General features: G+C 37.7%; 1 protein-coding gene across 3 annotated transcripts in view; it reads left to right on the top strand.

The window, feature by feature from the left end:
* The first annotated feature begins 1,675 nt into the window (after positions 1–1,675).
* Positions 1,676–17,936, top strand: part of Rap1b (RAP1B, member of RAS oncogene family) — a 44,657-nt gene continuing 28,396 nt past the window's right edge. For 2 of the 3 annotated variants that reach the window (XM_077798453.1, XM_026386665.2), the window contains exon 1: positions 1,676–1,842. The gene's annotated coding sequence lies outside the window, so the exon portion shown is untranslated. Of the gene's footprint in view, positions 1,852–17,936 lie in introns of all 3 variants that reach the window. The other variant, XM_026386666.2, reaches the window with a different exon arrangement.

The raw sequence follows: 17,936 nt of genomic DNA, 5'->3' as shown, positions 1-17,936 counted from the left end.
CTATATATAAATAAATGAATAAAACAAAGGTCCATTGACATCTAAAAAAAAATTTAAATAAATAAATAAATTGGGGACTTAAAATACATATATATATACTTATTTGTACTTTTGTGTATTTTTTAAATGAAACTAAGGAGATATGGATGTTATTTGAAGTAAATTTTTTAAGGAATCATACAGCATGAAAAATCAGAAGTATTATTTCAGATTAAATACAGCAATAGTTATGGGTTAATTCACTTTTAATTCACTTTTTCTAAAAGGCAGAAAACTAACTTTATGCTTCTTCTCGTCCCAGGGATTGAGATCTATTTTCTATACCTTATCTTACAACAATTCTGTAAGGCAGATGTTATAATACTACATCCTAGATGAGAAAACTAATATTCTACATGGTTACAGAATTTGCCAAAGAATAACCTGCTAACAAGTAGTGGAGCTAAAGGATGGCTCTATGTTCTCCAACATTACACACTACATTGGGATCAGAAATTCAGCAAATATATCTTAAATGCCTGTTTGTGTGAAAAGCATCAAGTCAGGTACCAACAACAGTGACAAAGATAAGAAATATACATCTTTTTTTTTTCTTTCTCTCTCAGTATTGGGGATTGAACCCTGGAGCACTCTACCACTGAGCTATATTCCTCATCCTTTTTTAATTTTTCTAAATTTTGAGACAGGGACTTGCTAAGTTGCTGAGGCTGACCTCAAATTTGTGATCCTCCTGCCTCAGCCTCTAGTTGCTGGGAATACAGGCATGTGCAGGCAAACCATAATTTAAGCAAAAGTTAGGTTTCAATGATCTTCAACTTTCCCCTGCATTTTATTCTCAGAATCTTTTTGTCCATCAAAGCCTTAAAAAAAAAAAAAAAAAAAAAAACCTCCAATAAGTTACTTCATCTCTTCTCTAAATATGGCTAAGTTCCCTTGGTAAGTTCCTGTGCTGTTTGGAAAGAGACATTTTTGGAACAGAAAGTGTTTTCTCGTGTCCTGAAGTCACATTATAGGCATACCTATGGGAAATCCGTAAAGTCTCAAAGCACTTCCACATGCACTGTTGATTTAGGCACAGGGCACAAGTTTGGAGATCATGGATTTGTTAACTGTGTTTGGCAAGTTAAGAGTTCACCACGGTTAAGTCACCAGTGGATGAAATATTTGTCAGTTCAGGAGAAAGGCCTTTTCAAGAAAAAAGATTGTGTCCTGGCCTAGGCTCCTTCAAGGGAGCTCTAGGCGTAGAAATTGTACAACCCGGATTACTTCTCAAGCTACTGTCCTCAGCACAAAGAACTTAGTGAAAACAACGGTTTGAAGGCGTTGGTAACTGGTTTTTAGTTTAAGGCACCTTTAGGGTCTGGGAGGTTTTCTAAGCCCTGAGCTTGCGCTGGGGCTGGGAAGGGTGCGCTCAGGGGAAACTGACGCGTGATTCCACCCACCAGCCCTCCGGCAGAGGCGAGGTTGAAGAGACAGCAAGACTGAAAGCCAGCCGCTAAGGGGGTCCAAGTACCGGGCCTGCTTTCCCCGGAGGCCAAAGGCCGGCTCCACGCCAAGGGCGAGAACCGGCACTCGGAGACCCCGCCCCTCTGTTCAATGGACCCGCCCCCCAGTCCCGCCCCTTCCCGGGCCGCGCACCCGCGCGCCCCGCCCGCGGGCGGAAGCGAGAGCGAGGCTGAACGCCTGACGTCAAGGCGACACCGCCAAACCTCGCCCAGAGTCAGGCGTGTAAACCAGCCGGAGCGGCGGCGGCAGCGACAGGACCGCCGTGGCGCCCAGAGCAGCGACCCGGAGGGAGCGCGGGGCGACGCTGGCTACGGGAACCCGGTGACAGCGTGAGAGGTTCGCAGAGTACGTGCGTGGCCGCTGAGGGGAGCGGCCGCAGCGGCCGCGCGGGGCGGGGACCCGGCGCCGGCTGAGGGGAGCGGGTGGGGTGCGGCGCGGGCCGGGCGGGGCGGTCGGGGGCCCCGCGACAGCCACGGCGTCCCTTCAGCGCGCGGCAGGTGGCGCGAGGGCTCGGCGTTCGGTCAGCCAGCGCGTTGCCTCCCGGGTGAGCGAGAAGGATCCGCAGCCGCCGCCGCCGCCACAGCCGCGGGGGAACGGCGCGCTTTGCGGAAGGGGTCAAATGTCTGAAATATGGCGGAGGAAGTGAGAGCCCGAGGACCCCCCCCCCGCCCGCTCCCTCCTGCCCGCGGCCGTCGCAGCCTCTCCCGCTGCCCGCCTCCCCCGCCGGCTTCCTCGAAGACTTACTCCCCGCCCGGGAGCCCCCTTACTGGCCGCCCGGGGTTCCCTCCCGGGTGTGGGTGGAAGTTAGAACGGAAACCAGAAAGTTGTCCTTTGCGTAGACCCACCTTCCCCCAGCCCGGAGCCTGGGCGAGGAGCGTTCGGGGGAAACCACTCCCCGGCGCCCTGCGGGCTCGAGCCTGACAGGGAAAAAGTTTGCCTGAAACGGGGCTGGCTTGCTCCATTTGTTGCGGGAAGTGGCAGGAGGAAGGCAGCGGAGGGAGCCCCACCTAGTCTGGCAGCAGCCACCGTGCAGAGAAAAATTGTTAAAGGGGCCTTTCCCTTCGTCAGCAAGAGGAAATCTCTTTCTCTCGCAGAGAGAGAATCCAGGAAGTTTGTCCTCTTCTCTTTTTCGCCATCTCCATTTGTCTGATACTAAAACTGACTTACCAGCGCCATGAATTTTATTTGAAACTACTCCGGTATTTACCGGGCCCTTCGGATTTTTCTTCTGGAAAACAAACAAAAAATGATGCCTTTTGGAGAAAAGATCGTCCTTGCAAGTTTGAGCAGATGGTTTGCTTCTCCTTCGCTTGTCCCTCTCCCACCCTCATTAATAGTTCGGAAAAACATTTTGCTCCTGAAACTCCTGATTGGCACGAATAGGAACACTTATCTATTACAGTAAGGGAAAATTGCATTTTTTACAGAGTAGAAAGTTGACAGTAAAGCGAATATTGTGACTTTAGTATTTTAAAGTTAATTCAGTCTGGTTGGATTTTTGTTTGCTAATAGTGTATATATATCTATAATATATAGATATGAGTGCCTCTAACTTGTAAATTCATCTTGCATACCTCTTTTTTGTAATTAAAATGTTGTATGAACTTGCTCAAGAAATAACTTATGGAAAAGAAACTTTCATTTAGCTTCAAACTCTTATCACTCTTAAAAGCTGACTCTTGCAATAGTATTTATTGAGTCATTATGGAGTCATGGGACTTTTTAAGAGCCGGAAGGGACTATTTAGATCATCCAGTCCCGCCCTGTCATTTTATGGAGGAGGAAACTGAGGCCTAGAATAGATAAGATAACCAGTTAGTAGGTCTGCTTAGAACAGTAGTCTATGCATAATAGACAACTTGAAGGAAGAAAAATGGCATTTTTACAGTAAATTATGTCTTAAAGGGATTATTGGCCCTATCATACCCCAAAAAGTGGGTACTTTAGTCAAATGGTGTGGAATGATCACTTGAAATGTTTTATCTCCAGGTTTTAGGAGAATACTCAGACTAAATAATTTTAAGGACACAGAACCCTGAATGTAGTCTCAAATCCATGCTTTTAATCTCTGCACTATAATTGTATTCATTTGCACTTTCTTGTATGACATTCCCAGTAAATTGTGAAGCAGACTTATCTGAGTAAGCTGCAAAGTAAATTATTGAAACACATATAGCTTGTTTGCTTTTAATGTGCCAAATATCAAAATACAGCTGAAGAACTCACTACTAAACTGGCTTAATTTTAAAATTTGGCATGAAAATGGTTGCTCTGTCTTTTCACATTCTCCCACCCAACCCACCCCTGTGAAAGTCATCTCTCTTATACTTTCTTTTTTTTTTTTTTTTTTTTGGGGGGGGGGTACTGGGAATTAAACCCAGAGGCACTTGACCTCTGAACCACATCTCCAGCCCTCCACCCTTTTTTTCTTTTGAGACAGGGTCTCATTAAATTGCTGAGTCTGGCTTCGAACTTGAGATCCTGTCTCAGTCTCCCAAGTTGCTGGGTTTACAGGCATGTGCCACTATACCCAGCCTCTCTCTTACTTTCTATGAAAAATATCATGTCCTATCTTGTGTTATTGTAATGTAGTATGTATTATACTAAATTTCAAACAGGGTGTTTGTTTGTTTATACCCCAAATCACTGGCATGGTGCCTTGCACATAGACTCTCAATACTAGTTAAATGAAAATACCATAAAATGCAATGTCTGGGCCCACAGTAATGTATGGTATTAAAATTTAGGGATTAATGATAATGAACATTCATACAGGATATTTGAACAGAACAGTATAATCTTTCAAGAAGAAATGACTCCACATTGCTTTTGGAATCTCTTACTTTTCAAATTATCTTTTTATCCTCAATCCTTTATAATAGAGTTCAAATATTTTCTCTTAACTATAAGGGGATAATAAGTCCCCATAGTGAAGAATCACCATGTACATACCAAGGGTCCAGGAAGATGAGTTAAAGAATCATAAAGTTGATCTGCCTTTCTTACTCCCCAGCCATCTTGGCAGCTGGTTTTGGTTGGGGGGCTGTCCGGCGTTAAAGGCAGAAAAAATGGTGGCTACAAAGGAAAAGGAAAAAAAAAAAGTCTCTGAAATGGATCAGCTCTAGGCTCCAACTTGTTAAGAAAAGGAAAAAAGTATGTGCCAGGCAAAATGAAATTGATCATCTTCCCCAACAACTTCCCAGCTTTGAGGAAATCTGAAATAGAGTACTGTGTTATGCTTGCCCAGACTGATGTCTATCCCTGCAGTGGCAATAATATTGACTTGGGCACAGCATGCAGAAAATACTAGAGTAGGCACATTGTCATTGATCCAGGTGATTCTGATAACAGAAGCATGCCAGAACAGAGTGGTAAAAAGTAAAACATGCAGAATTTTTCTTTAATAAAACTTTTTCATAGCTTACTTTTAAAACAAAATTGAGGGCTGGGGTTGTAGCTTAGTGGTAGAGTGCTTGCCTAGCATGTGTGAGGCACTGGGTTCGATCCTTAGCACTACCTAAAAATAAATAAAGGTATTGTGTCCATCTACAACTAAAAAATCTTTTTAAAAAATTGATCTATGTATATAATCTTTCAAGTGGATCTTTGTAAATTGAGATTGAAGAACTGCTAATGCAGAGATTAACATAGTAACTATGTTTTAAATGTAAAGTCTAAATGAACCAAAAGCTCATGTAGAGGTTTCTTTGCCTTTTGTTTAACTCTTGATGTTTTTCTTGCTGGGTGGAGGGGCTGTTGGGTTGATATTAATCTGTGAACTTGGATCTGATACAGAATTTGACTTTACCCAAAGTATCATTTCCTCCAAGTCCCCTGAAAAGCATAGTCTACATAGGCAATTTTCTTGTTTAATATAAAGGAGATATTCAATAATCTCTCCTGATCTTACTGATTTGCATGCCTTTTCCATGAAGATATAAAGTAATGTGTCGCTGTTGTGTCTCTGTTGTAAAGGGGGGGAAGGGTATTGATATGTAGTGTCTAAATTTGATAAGAGTAAGGATAGTTTAGTGTTCATGAACCAAATATTTGGTATCACATATTCACTCTGTAGAAAGTTTTGCTCAAAACTGATATTTTAGAACAAGTTAAGAAACAAACATCTTAGCCCTTGCCATAATCTGGATTGGACAGAATTTTTACTTTGGCTCTCTCTAAACAGAAGTAACTGCTGGATTCAGTGGCACATGTCTGTAAATCCCAGTGACTTGAAAAGACTGAAGCAGGAGGACTATAAGTTTGAGGCCAGCCTCAGCAACTCTCTGAAAAGAGCTGGGGATGTGGTTCAGTGGCCAAGCATACTTGGGTCAATTCCCAGTACAAAAGTGGGAGAGAACGATATACAACAAGAACTGTGCCTTGTCTTGTGCTGAATGAAAACTAATGTTTTCCAGTGTTTATAGGTGTTTTGCAATGGTGTTGGAAGATGCTAATTATCATTGAGGACTAAAATCTTTTATTTTACTAGTTATTTGGAAATCTCATGAACATAATGAAATCAGTATATTTAGAATAGAATGAATGTATCCATTTGTAGTAAGAACTTACCTAATATGTTATACTTGAAACCCAGTTGAGCATTGGATTCTAAGACCATTTCCTTTAGTCATAGTTTCTATTTTATTTATTTAATTTTTGGTACTGGAACTTTACCATTGAGCTCTATCCTCAACCCCTCTTCCACTTTTTTTTTTTTTTTTATTTGAGATAGGGTCTAAGTTGCTGAGCACCTTGCTGAGTTGCTGAGGCTGGCCTTGAACTTGTGATTCTCTGATCCTCCTGTTTTAGCCTCCTGCACTGCTGGATTATAGGTGTGCGTCATACAACAGCTAGTTTTATTTTAAACAAAAAAGCTGTCAGGAAGTTTTGTGCTGCCTTTTAAAAAATCACTTTAAAGAATTTACCACCAATAAAAAATATCATTTATTTTCTATAATAACACTGCTGTTTATTCCTAATGTTGGTCAAATTAAGGTTACACAGCAACTGATATTTTGGTATTAATTTAGAAACTTTTATTTCCCTTCCTGTCAGTAGAGAATCAAAATTTTTAAAACTTTCTCAGCAGCTTTAACTTACGAAATTAAGAAGTGGAAATTTAGGGTAGAGGTACCATGGTTGGTTTTTGGTTTTTTTTTTTGTTTTTTTTTTTGTTTTTTTTTTTTGTTTTGTGTGTGTGTGTGTATGTGTTTGGTACTTGGGATTGAACCCAGAGTGCTTATCCCCTGGGCCATATCTTCCAACCTTTTTTATATTTTATTTTGAGACAGGTTCTCATCCAATTGCTGCGGCTGGCTTGCAGTCCTCCTGCCTCATCCTCCCAAGTTGCTGGAGGTTTCCCAGGGCCCCTGGCCAGTGCCACGTCCTCTGCCCGGCAGGGAACGTCCCTTCAGGTCTGGTCAGGGCTGCCCCTCCACTAGCCGTTTCCACTGCTGGACTCCCAAGAGCCGGTTATGTGTTCAGTCCCAGCTGAGCGAGGCTGAGCTCGGGCTGCATCTGGACGTGGGCCCGGGCGGCCGGCACCACGCTCTGGCCTCGACCTCAGGGGTAGGCTGGGCGTCCATAGGCGTAAGCAACTATGCCTGGCACCAGTTTTTTTATTTTTTAGTTGTAGTTAAACAACATACCTTTATTTTATTTCTTTTTTGTGGTACTGAGGATCAAACCCAGGGCCTCTCACATGCTAGGCGAAGACTCTACTGCTGAGCCACAACCCCAACCCCTGCCCAGCACCAGTTTTTAAAATAACATTTAAATTACTTTTCTAAAGTAAAAATATTTGCAACATGAATTGCAGAATATCTGGCTTTTATTATAGAGAAGAGCAAAATTCTGGGATATAACTCCTTAAAATTGATTGTGTATGAAGTGCTTGAATACTACAAATATGTTTACTTTAAAATTAAGAATATTAGTATCTCTAACCATTAGGGACTAATTAATGTTCTGAGTTATTAAACCAGTTCCTAAGTTTACTCTTAATAGTTATGCTTACTCTTAATAGTTATACCATTTTAGAGTATCATTAGATAACTTGGTAGGTGATATTTTCCAGTGGTGGGATTTTGAATGTTTTTAACTATTGTATAGATAATTGAATAGAGGCTCTAAAAGAAGAGAACATCCATTAAAAGCATCAGAGCTTTGTCGTTTTTAATAAGTAACCTTATTTTGAAAATATGCAGGGAACTGATTATCCCATTGGTGAATTATTTCCACAATATGTTGTTTCCTCCTCTTTGTCTTGAAGGAAGAAAAAAATCAAGGAAACAATGTTTTGTCCTCAGTTTGTGGCGGTTTGTGGTGCCGAAAATCAAACTCAGAACCACACAGATGCTAGTCAAGTTTTGTATCACTGAGCTATATCCTCTACCCTGTTTGGTCCTCTAAGTAGCAGTTTGGGGGGGAAACCTTCTAGATAGGAAATGAAAAATGTTAGGCAAAATAAAATTGATTCATCTTCTAAAATTTATCCTTCTCACAAAGTATTTTCATTTAATAGTTTTTAGGTGTCAGATGATAATGCATTCATCTAACTCTTCATTACTTTTTGTTAAAAGTTAACAGCACACATGGAATCCTATTAGTACATTATGCTAATATTTATAGCTACAGCTTTTAAGATTTGTAAGTTATAGATAAACCTCTCAGTTAACAGTAGCAAAACTCAGGAATCCCTCTGGAGGCTTGAATTCTGTACTGTCCAGAAAAAAAAAATGAGGGATAAATGAGGTATATAATATGTATGTATGTTCTTTTACTGCTCTTGAAATTATTGAACTTGAGATAGTTCACAGAATTTGTATTGATAAATTGACCAAGTTTTCAAATTAGTGTCACCTCCCACCCCCCACTACAATGATCTTTTTAGGCGAAACATCTTTTCCTTAAAGCTTTTCTACCTCTTTACTCCCTCAGTAGGAATGATAACATATCTTGGAGTTGTTGAGAATTAAATAGAGGATTTGTAAATGATTCATAAACCTTAAAATAATATATTAATATATTATTCTTTAAAGTTTTTCTTCTCCTATAGCAATGCTTAAGATTCTCATTTAAAGTATGAATTATAACTAAGAATAACTGCGATTTTTGAACAGCTTTAAAAATGAAATGTCTGGCCTAGCAGTTTTCAAAGTAGATCCAAGGAATCCTACAGATCCTGTAGACATTTTCAGGGAGTCCCCAAGTGCAAAACTATTTTTATAGTAATACTAAGATGTTCTTTACCCTTTTCACTGTATTGACATTTATGCCTATGTACAGAAACAATGGTGAGTAAAATTTCTGGCACTTCAGAATGAATCAGATTACAGTACCTTACCGTATATACTATAGTAATTATTGTCTTCTTCACTGTCTTGCTTTCACAGTTTAAGGGGGAGGGGGGTCACTTTTCACCTAAATATGCTTGAAGAAGTTAAAAAATTTTTTTTAAATTTAATCTCTCCCACCATACACATCTTTTTAATACACTGTGACAAAACAGGAAGTATGCATAAAACATTTTAGCTGCATTCAGAAATATAGTAGTTGTCTCTAGAAGACAAGTCCAGGGCGAAGTCTTGCAAGTCACACCAGCTGCTTTTTTATGAAACACCATTTTTATATTAGAAAGAATACCTGACAAACTGGCTACCCAGAATTGGATATAGGCTGACATTTTCTTGAAAACAGTGAGCCTACTACTTTAAGGAGAATAGTGACAATATTTATGACTAATGATAAACTTAGCTTTTAAGCAAAAATTAGGAGTTTTGAAAGTTTATATCAGCCACTGGGCTTTTGATAGCTTCCCAATACTTAAAGATATTTTTCTGATGATATTAAAGACATTTTTAAATAATGTATAATGAAATGAATCATCATTTGGAGATCTGCAAAATTATGAGCTGGTATTTTCCAAAAGACCAATGCATGGTATTACAGAATCATCCACAGGTAAGAAATTTTTCCAAAGTGCTAGCTGAACCAATGGATTTTAATGGTACAAAGAACGTGATGGCTGGGCACCATGACACAATGCCTTATTTCCCAGCAACTCCAGAGGCTGAGGCAAGGAGGATGCTAAGGCTAGCCTTAGCAACTTAGTGAGACCTTGTCTCAAAATAAAAAAGCTGGGACTGTAGCTCAAAAAGCACGCTAGGTTCATTTCCTAGTAAGTACCACAATGAAATTGATTAGGGAAGTTTCCAGTTTCATATTGCAAACAAATGCGAAGTTTTGGTGTCGCATCAAAGAAGGATATACACATTTATCTGAAAATGTTATATTCCTATGTATCTTACATTTTTTCATTTTTTATTTCATATGCCTTGCTCTCTATTGAATGTTGTCTTTGACTTATTGTGGGTTTTTATTGTTAGTGGAGGGGGTATGGGTAAGGAATGGGAATCAAAGATAAATGTGAAACAGTATTTTCAAGTGCTTTATCTTGGAATCCCTTATTAATATGTAGTTTTAAATTTAATTTCTTTTTAAAATATATTTATTTTAGTTGTAAATGGACCTTTATTTTATTTATATGCAGTGCTGAGGCTCGAACCCAGGGCCTCACACATGCTAGGCAAGTGCTCTACCACTGAGCCACAACCCTAGCCCCTTAAATTTAATTTCTAAGCAGCCTTTTCTGAGCAGTCCATTCAACCTTTGGTCACAGTGATTTATTCTGTGTTGACAGGCTTGATTTAAAAATAGTCTTAATAATCCCTGTTAAACAACTATTTTTTATAAACCTCATCTCATGGGACATTATAAAGGACTTTTCAGGCTTACCTGTGTTTGGGTCAAGTATTCAATGTCAGATTATGAAAGTAGTAAGAATGAAGCACAGCTTACACTGTGCTCAGTTTCTTGGAAATTTAGTGCCAGTTATTTTCGCTGGAGGTCAAGTGGATGTGTTTCATGAAGAAAGAGTATTGAGTTTAAAAACATAATTTGAAAGAACAGGGTTGACATGAGGAAGAGAAAGGGAGTGGAGTGGCTTAAAGAAAGTACAGGTATGAAATGCTCATTTCAGGGTAGCTTCAATCATTACAGAACTTCTTCCTACATGAACTGAATGAGAGAGGGAAGTTAAAGGGAAGCTTTAGTGTTCCCTATATTAAATAATTAACTGCTCAGCTGTTCTAGCAGTTCTGAATTGGGAAACATACTGAGGTCATATCCAGGACATCCAAATTAGTCACAAGATTGTCACTGGCTATTGTTTTAGTTACTAGATGAAAAATAGAAATTTCTTCTGCTTTAGCTATTTTATATTTGTGCTTTTTTTTTCCTTCTGTAAGCCAGTCACCTGTATTTCATCATTAAACAAAGAGAAGTTAGACTGTGCAATCTTTTTAAGGATAGAAAAGCATCTGGCATGGTAGCACACATCTGTAGTTCTAGCAACTCAGGAGGCTGAGGCATTAGGATCTCAAGTTTGAGGCCAAACTCAGCAACTTGGCAAGGCTCTGTCTCAAATGTAAAAATTTAAAGGACTTGAGATATAGCCCAGTGGGAAAGTATCCCTGGATTCAATCCCTAGTACCAAATAAAGGGGGGGCCTGGAGGGGACACAAGGCATTTATAACTTCTGTTTAGATAAAAATGATGATGGTGATTATAAGCAATGAATAGGTGGGAGGGCAAGAAATGGGACAGAAAGGTGAGGATTATGATTAAGGGGGATTCTTGTTTGAATGAACAGAACTACTATTACTGTCATTCACTTGACAAATCTAGTTCAACTGGAAGGCTAACCCCTACTTCGAAAAACATTTGTGATGCTTTAGTGATTGATAGATCTTATCCACTGAAGGATCCTAAGTAGAGGATAAATTGACATTATCTACCAGTTAGAAATTGTGGTCTTAAAGTGTTGTCACTAAGCATTTTGAGTTGCAGGTGCTTTTGCTGTTTTTGCTCCCTAGCAGCAAAAACTTTTTGCACTTTTTTTTTTTTTTTTTTTTTTTTTTGAGGGGGGATATCAGGGATTGAACTCAGGGACACTTGACCACTGAGCCACATTCCCGGACCTATTTTGTATTTTATTTAGAGACAGGGTCTCAAATGAGTTGCTTAGCACCTCACTTTTGCTGAGGCTGGCTTTGAACTCGCAAGCCTCCTGCCTCAGCATCCTGAACCATTGAGATTACAGGTGTGTGCCACTGCACCTGGCCCTTATGCACTTTTTCTTGAAAATAAATATTTAGGTGCCCAAATTAGACTCTTTATTTCATTACCCTTCTACATTTTAACTGACTTAGGCATGGGAATAAATCTGAGAAATTATGTACTTGTTTTATGTGGTTAAAAACCTTTGATTCCACCCTGTAGTCTTTTAAGTAGTGTAGTTTGGTGGTAATAACATTTGACATAGGTGCCTTAAATTTCAATGTCCACACGTGTATATGCACTCTATGTCACACGCTCCATGAAACCTCCAACAAGTTAACACCTCTTTAGGAACTTATCTTTATGTAGAGAAAGTTTGACTGAATGACTATTAATGCTTTTTGAGCTGCCAGGTCTCATGTCTTGGTGATAGCATCTTTGTTTATGCCAGTCATCTCTTCTGTGGCTTTCTAATGTTTCCATTTTTGTCCTGCCCCATGTCTGCCTCTACCCAGAAGACCAGCTGATCTCTTAAAAATGTAAATTGGATCATGTGTTACCTTCTAGTCCCAGTTTTACCCCCAGTGGCTTAAAATAAAAACCAGTCCCTTATCAGGGCCTACAAGTCCTGCATAATCCAGTTCTGGCTTACTTCACAACTTTATCTCCTTTCCATTGTTCCACCAAGCTCTAGTTATACTGTACTTGTGGTCTGGGAGTATCTGGAATTAAACCCAGGGTCTTGAGCATTCTAAGCAAGTGTTCTGCCACTGAGCTACATACCTAGCCCCCACACTACTTTCTGATCTTGGTCCAAGAAGCCCTTTCAGTTTTAGTGCTTCCTGCTTTCTGTGGAGATCTTTCCCTAGCTCTCTGCAGTTATGCTTCAGTTTCAGCTATAGATCTCAGCTCAGATATCATTATTTTTAGTTTTTCTAGACCATCTTGTATAAAAGAGCAATCCTCTACATTGTCTTCATAATTCTTATGAGTAATTATTTTTATGCAGTTCTTTACCTTGCTTTGCCTCTTAAATTGTATCAGGAAAATGGAAATATGTTGACTTTCCTACCTTATTTCAAATAGCCTAGGAATTGGCAGGTGCTCAAAAAACTTTAATTGAAAGAAATGTATAAGGTATACAACAGTTTGTCCTTATCAATTCCCTTCATAGGCTATTTAAACTAATTTCTTAAGGTATTATACCTACCTGAGTATAATTTGTCATTTTTTATTTAGGACATCTGTCTCTTGAGGACTGATTCCTTCATCTGGCTGCATGTTATTGAGAGCAAAATGTTCTCAGTTACTGTATGTTAGGGTTAAATTGAGTAATTATGCACGAAAGATTTTTAGCAAAGATGGAAAGTTAATCAATAAGAGAAGTAAATAGTTCACAGTGCCCAAATAAATGATATAGATGAGTGTTCCTAGAGACAAAGGAAGAAGTCACAGCTCTAGTAGTCAGAAAAGGAAGTAAAAATGAGGTGGGGTCTTTGCATGATATTAAAGGAGTATGTAAATCTTAACAGTGAACCATGGTGGGCAGCAATACAGAAATTGAAGTAAATTCAAGAAAGTACTTTGCTTTAGCAGATAATTTGTGAAATGGATTCTAGGTCCTTAGTCCTTTATCTAGAACCTTTCTTTCCATTTATTTAAGAACTCAGGATTTTGGAGTAAGATTTGTTTTGGATTTTAGTAAAAGTAATGAGACATTATTAATGTGAAACATAAATGGTCAGATTAAGGGGTTTAAAAAATGTAAGGCACAGCAATGCTCAGGTGAAATTTTACTGTTTAAATTTTTATTAGATCATGTTTTTCCACCAAATTAGATATAAAACTTTTGGTTTTCAGAGATTTGGGATCTTCAGGATGTCTATGGGAAACAATCCTGAACTCATTTGAAAAGGCTTTATTCATTAATATGTATTTTGGGGGAAATGTTAAGGCCTGAAAATATTACTTTTAAGCAATTAAATTAGAAACAGTCTGCCAAGTAATTCTTTTTGAACTTGGCACATAAATTCTTATAACATATAGTTCATCTCCCAGTTGATAAGGTTTGTAAGAATTATGTAATGCCTATAATTATAAAATAGGATACATTAGAAGACTAGGAACATATAGCTCAGTTGCCTTGCCTTGCATGCTAAAGGCCGTGGGTTCAATCTCCAGCACCACAAAAAACAAAAACAAGTCTCTATTTAGGATAAAAATTGTTGATGGAATCACTTGTTGTAATAGTGACAAGGAAGAAGTAAATAGCTGAAGAGGCTCCTTGGGAACTTAAAATTGATTACAGGAAGTGTCTATATGCTTTATTTTCCCCCATATATTCTGCTTATTCTAGCAGCATAATTAACACCCAAACTTTGGTTTTCATTTGCTTTTATCCATTCATTTGGTATATATACTAATGTTCAAAAATGAAAACATGTATATGTATGAATTTTTTTCCCTGATATTAATTTTCTCTCTCAATAAAATTGTCCAAACAGACATGTAGGAAAGCTACCCGTTTTTCAGGGGAAAGGAGGTACCAGGGATTCAACTCAGGGACAGTAAGCATAAACTGCTGCTTAGGTTGAGATATTAAAATTGTTAGAGAAATTATGGGAAGTGCTTGTGCTGTCACTGTTTGTTTTTGCTTGAGTAATTTTTCTCCTCCAAACTTTTGGCAGGTTTACTAGGAAATTTTCATTTAGGAATACCCTGGCCTTGAAGTTTTGTTCAGAATGTGCAATTTAATCATGCAGATTATGAGTTTACAATTTAAAATGAGGACATTCTATGTCTTCTTAATTTGTTTGGCGATAGTCATATTAAGCATGTTATTTAATCCTAGTGATGAGGTAGTAAATGAAAATATAGCCATTTGTTTCTCTTATGAAAGACATTCTCTTTATTTATGAATTCAATCTTATGTTGAAAGTCTATAAAATTATGCTTCTAAAAAGTTCACTCATCCTTGTGGGAGGTGGGTGTATTATAAAAGCAAGAAATATTTGTGGTGTTTTTTGGTTTTCTTCCATTCGTAAAAATGGATGTGCTTGCTTCTGGAATCCTTACCTTTAAATTCTAATTTATCTACTAGTTCTAAAGTGCTTTGCTTCTGATTTCTTATGCCTCTATCCTAACATATCATCAACTGTATTCAGTATTTCCTTGAAATATATGAAAGCATATACTTTCACTAACTAGTGGGAATATCTGTGGTCGATGTAGTTACCTAATTCTGCCATCGGCTCAGGAAACAGTATTAAGCACCTTTAATGATAGCATTCCTCCCAGTAAAGGTCATTCTTTTTGAAATGCTATATATCTTTTTTTCTTTTTCTTTGTTTGTTAAGAAAATTTAAGAAGATTCTGGGTGGCTTATTTAAATTATTGAAGAATGATGAGATCTTAGTAACAACAGGAGACCCTTCTGTACTAAATTGGGAAACTATGTGTAAGCAAAAAGATGAATAAGATAGTTTAGATAAACCCTGATCTTTGCACAAGATTTCAAGTATTTTTAAGAGTTACAGTCTTGTTTTTTCACTTAAACCACATCAGACATTGATAATTAAGAACAGTACATATTCCCTTTGAGTCTCTTTCAGTCTTGAGTTGGTCTTAAAATCACTCTCAATAGTGCACTCACTACAGGAAGCCATTAATATTTTGTATTGGTGTTTGAGCTAAAAACCCATTTGCTACCACTAAATTAGTGGGCAAGATTTATTGTCTCTACATGCTCTAGCCTGTAGGGCACATGTTAACAAACTTTTTTTTGTGAAGAGCCAGGTAATATTTTAATTGTTTTTTTTTAAGACAGGGTCTCAATAGGTTGCTTACAGTCTTGCTAAATTGCTGAGGGTGACTTCAAACCTTCCATCCTTCTGCCTCAGCCTCCCAAGCCACATATTTTAAGCTTTGTTGACCATACAATCTTCTAGAGCCAGTCAGCTCTGCCCTTACAGTCTAAAGGCAGTCATAGACAATATACAACATATGATCATAGCTATGTTCCAACAAAACTTTATTTACAAAAACAAGCAGCAGGGACTGGAATAGGGGTAGTTTGGTGTTGAGTACTTGCCTAGCATGCCTTGAGGCCCTGGGCTTGATACCCTGCACTGCCAAAGGAAAGAAAAAAAAGGCAGCAAGTGGGATCTGGCCTGAGGGATATAGTTTGCCCGCATCTGCTCTAGGGTAAGAAATTGATTTTGATTCATTGAACAAATAACTTCTATATTCTAGACACTGTTAAGTATTGGATTATGTAGAAATGAACATTACACAAAGATGCTGGGCCATGAGGTATTTAAGCCTTAACCGAAGTTTGGTATTTTGTATTTTAAGGAAAAAAATAAGACCTACCCCATACATCTACTGATACATGTGAGGTCTTAGGCAAATACAAGTACCATGTTCTGTGATAATGATATAACTAAAAGCAACTTCAGTATGCTTTAGATCAGATGCTGTGGTATTAGAGTTAACATCCTGTTATTAAAAAATAGGGGTCTATACTAGCTGCACGTAGAATAATGTTGAAATTATCAGTTTCTTTTTTCTATGTCACATTGTTTTTAACTTACTAATTTGGGTTTTCAACATCTTATTATATGTAGTATGTATAGATTTTGTTGCAAAACAACTCATGCATTTTAAAAGTAGGCTGAATATTAATCATTTTAATGAAATACTTAATTTAACATTCCTTCTATTGTAAGAACCCTTTTTGTTGGTTTAAAGGTACCTTTAGTTTTCTCAATGTTGGTATTTTCCTCATCAAATTACCCAATGTTATTGCTTAATAAATGAGTCAAAGCCCCAACAGATCTCCTTTATCTTCACTATAGTCTCCAGTGCAGTTTTTCTTATTCCTTTATGCACTATGATCCAGTTAGACTATGCTTTTGTTATAATCTAGTTTCCACATTTTGCTATCTTTTATTAATTTTTTCGGTGTTAAATTTTTGAGTTCTTTATATATCCTGGAAATATTCTTTATCTATTCTGTCAATAGGTAGCAAAGGTTTTCTCCTAGTCTGTAGGTTCTCTCTTCACATTTTTGTTTTGTTTCCTTTGCTGTGCTAGAGGAAGCAAATTCTAATAGCGACTTATTTTACTTTTAATGGCCAACTGGTTTGCTCGAGATTGAGAAATATTGAATTTCAAAGCTTAAACTAGGACTATACGATTCCACTTAATAATAAAGCTATCTCTTTTGCATATTACTGCTTTAGTGCACTTTTATTTAGTATTTATTTTTTATTTAGTATTTATATTACTGTGGACACAGTACCTTTGTTTTATTTTTATGTGGTAAGGATCTAACCCAGTGCCTCATGCTACTAGGCGTGTGCTTTACCCCTGAGCCACAACCCCAGCCTCTTTAGTGCACTTTTGAGAAAAAAAAAAATAGATATGGGTAAGAGGTGGTTGGATTTGAGGAGGGGGTAGCACTTGAATATTTATTTATTTATATTTTTCTTTCCATTATTTATTGTTATTTTTCCATTTGAAATTTAGCATTAACTTTCTATTGCTAAAAGAACCTTTTTTATGTTTATTAAGTTTCAGGTGTAATTATTTTTGGTGGACATTCTTTAATGTTCACATGAAGTGCATTTGACCAATTTATACATCTGTATAGGGATATATTTGTATATGAAGTATCTTAGTGGCCTTACTAGAAGAAGGTGGTACTTCTTGAATTTTAGAGATTGCATGATCTGTCAGAAACAGCCTGATAATTTCCTGTTTGTTCCTTTTATAGCGATATAATCTTGGATCATAGGTTTATAGAAAGAATATTTCTAAAATAGTGTCATTTCCTTTGCTTCTAAATATTGTAGAGGCTAGTATCTGTTTAACGAGTAGCAGGTATATAATTTAGAATAAAGTGGCTACTAAAAATCCTTGTGAGTTTTATCAGCACATATGCCATAATAGGACATAAACTGTTCTGGGATATACATTTTTACCTTGTGATATTGTTAAAAACATAATCAACATTAAAATATTGATATACCGAAAAGAGCATTAAAGTTCCAGTTTCTTCAAAAATTTAATGTACTTCACTGTGCTGTACATACTCTTACGTTTGCTGTTTACTAGCACATTCTGGATGGTTTGCTTGACTAACTTCTCATTCTTGTAAGAATGTGAATAGAGCCCTTTTGATGTTATTTTAGCTCTTTATGTTTCTTTTTGCCAGTTTTTGCAATGTATGTTGATTCTTCAATGAAATCCTGAGCTGTTGTAGAAAAACTGCTGTGCCTTTAAAACAAATGTATTCAACAGTGTATTCC

The sequence above is a fragment of the Urocitellus parryii genome, chromosome 5 (genome assembly GCF_045843805.1).
Source record: "Urocitellus parryii isolate mUroPar1 chromosome 5, mUroPar1.hap1, whole genome shotgun sequence".
NCBI classification, from domain to species: Eukaryota; Metazoa; Chordata; class Mammalia; order Rodentia; family Sciuridae; genus Urocitellus; species Urocitellus parryii.
Note: the sequence above shows the minus strand (reverse complement) of the source record. Positions and strands in the feature narration are given on the sequence as shown.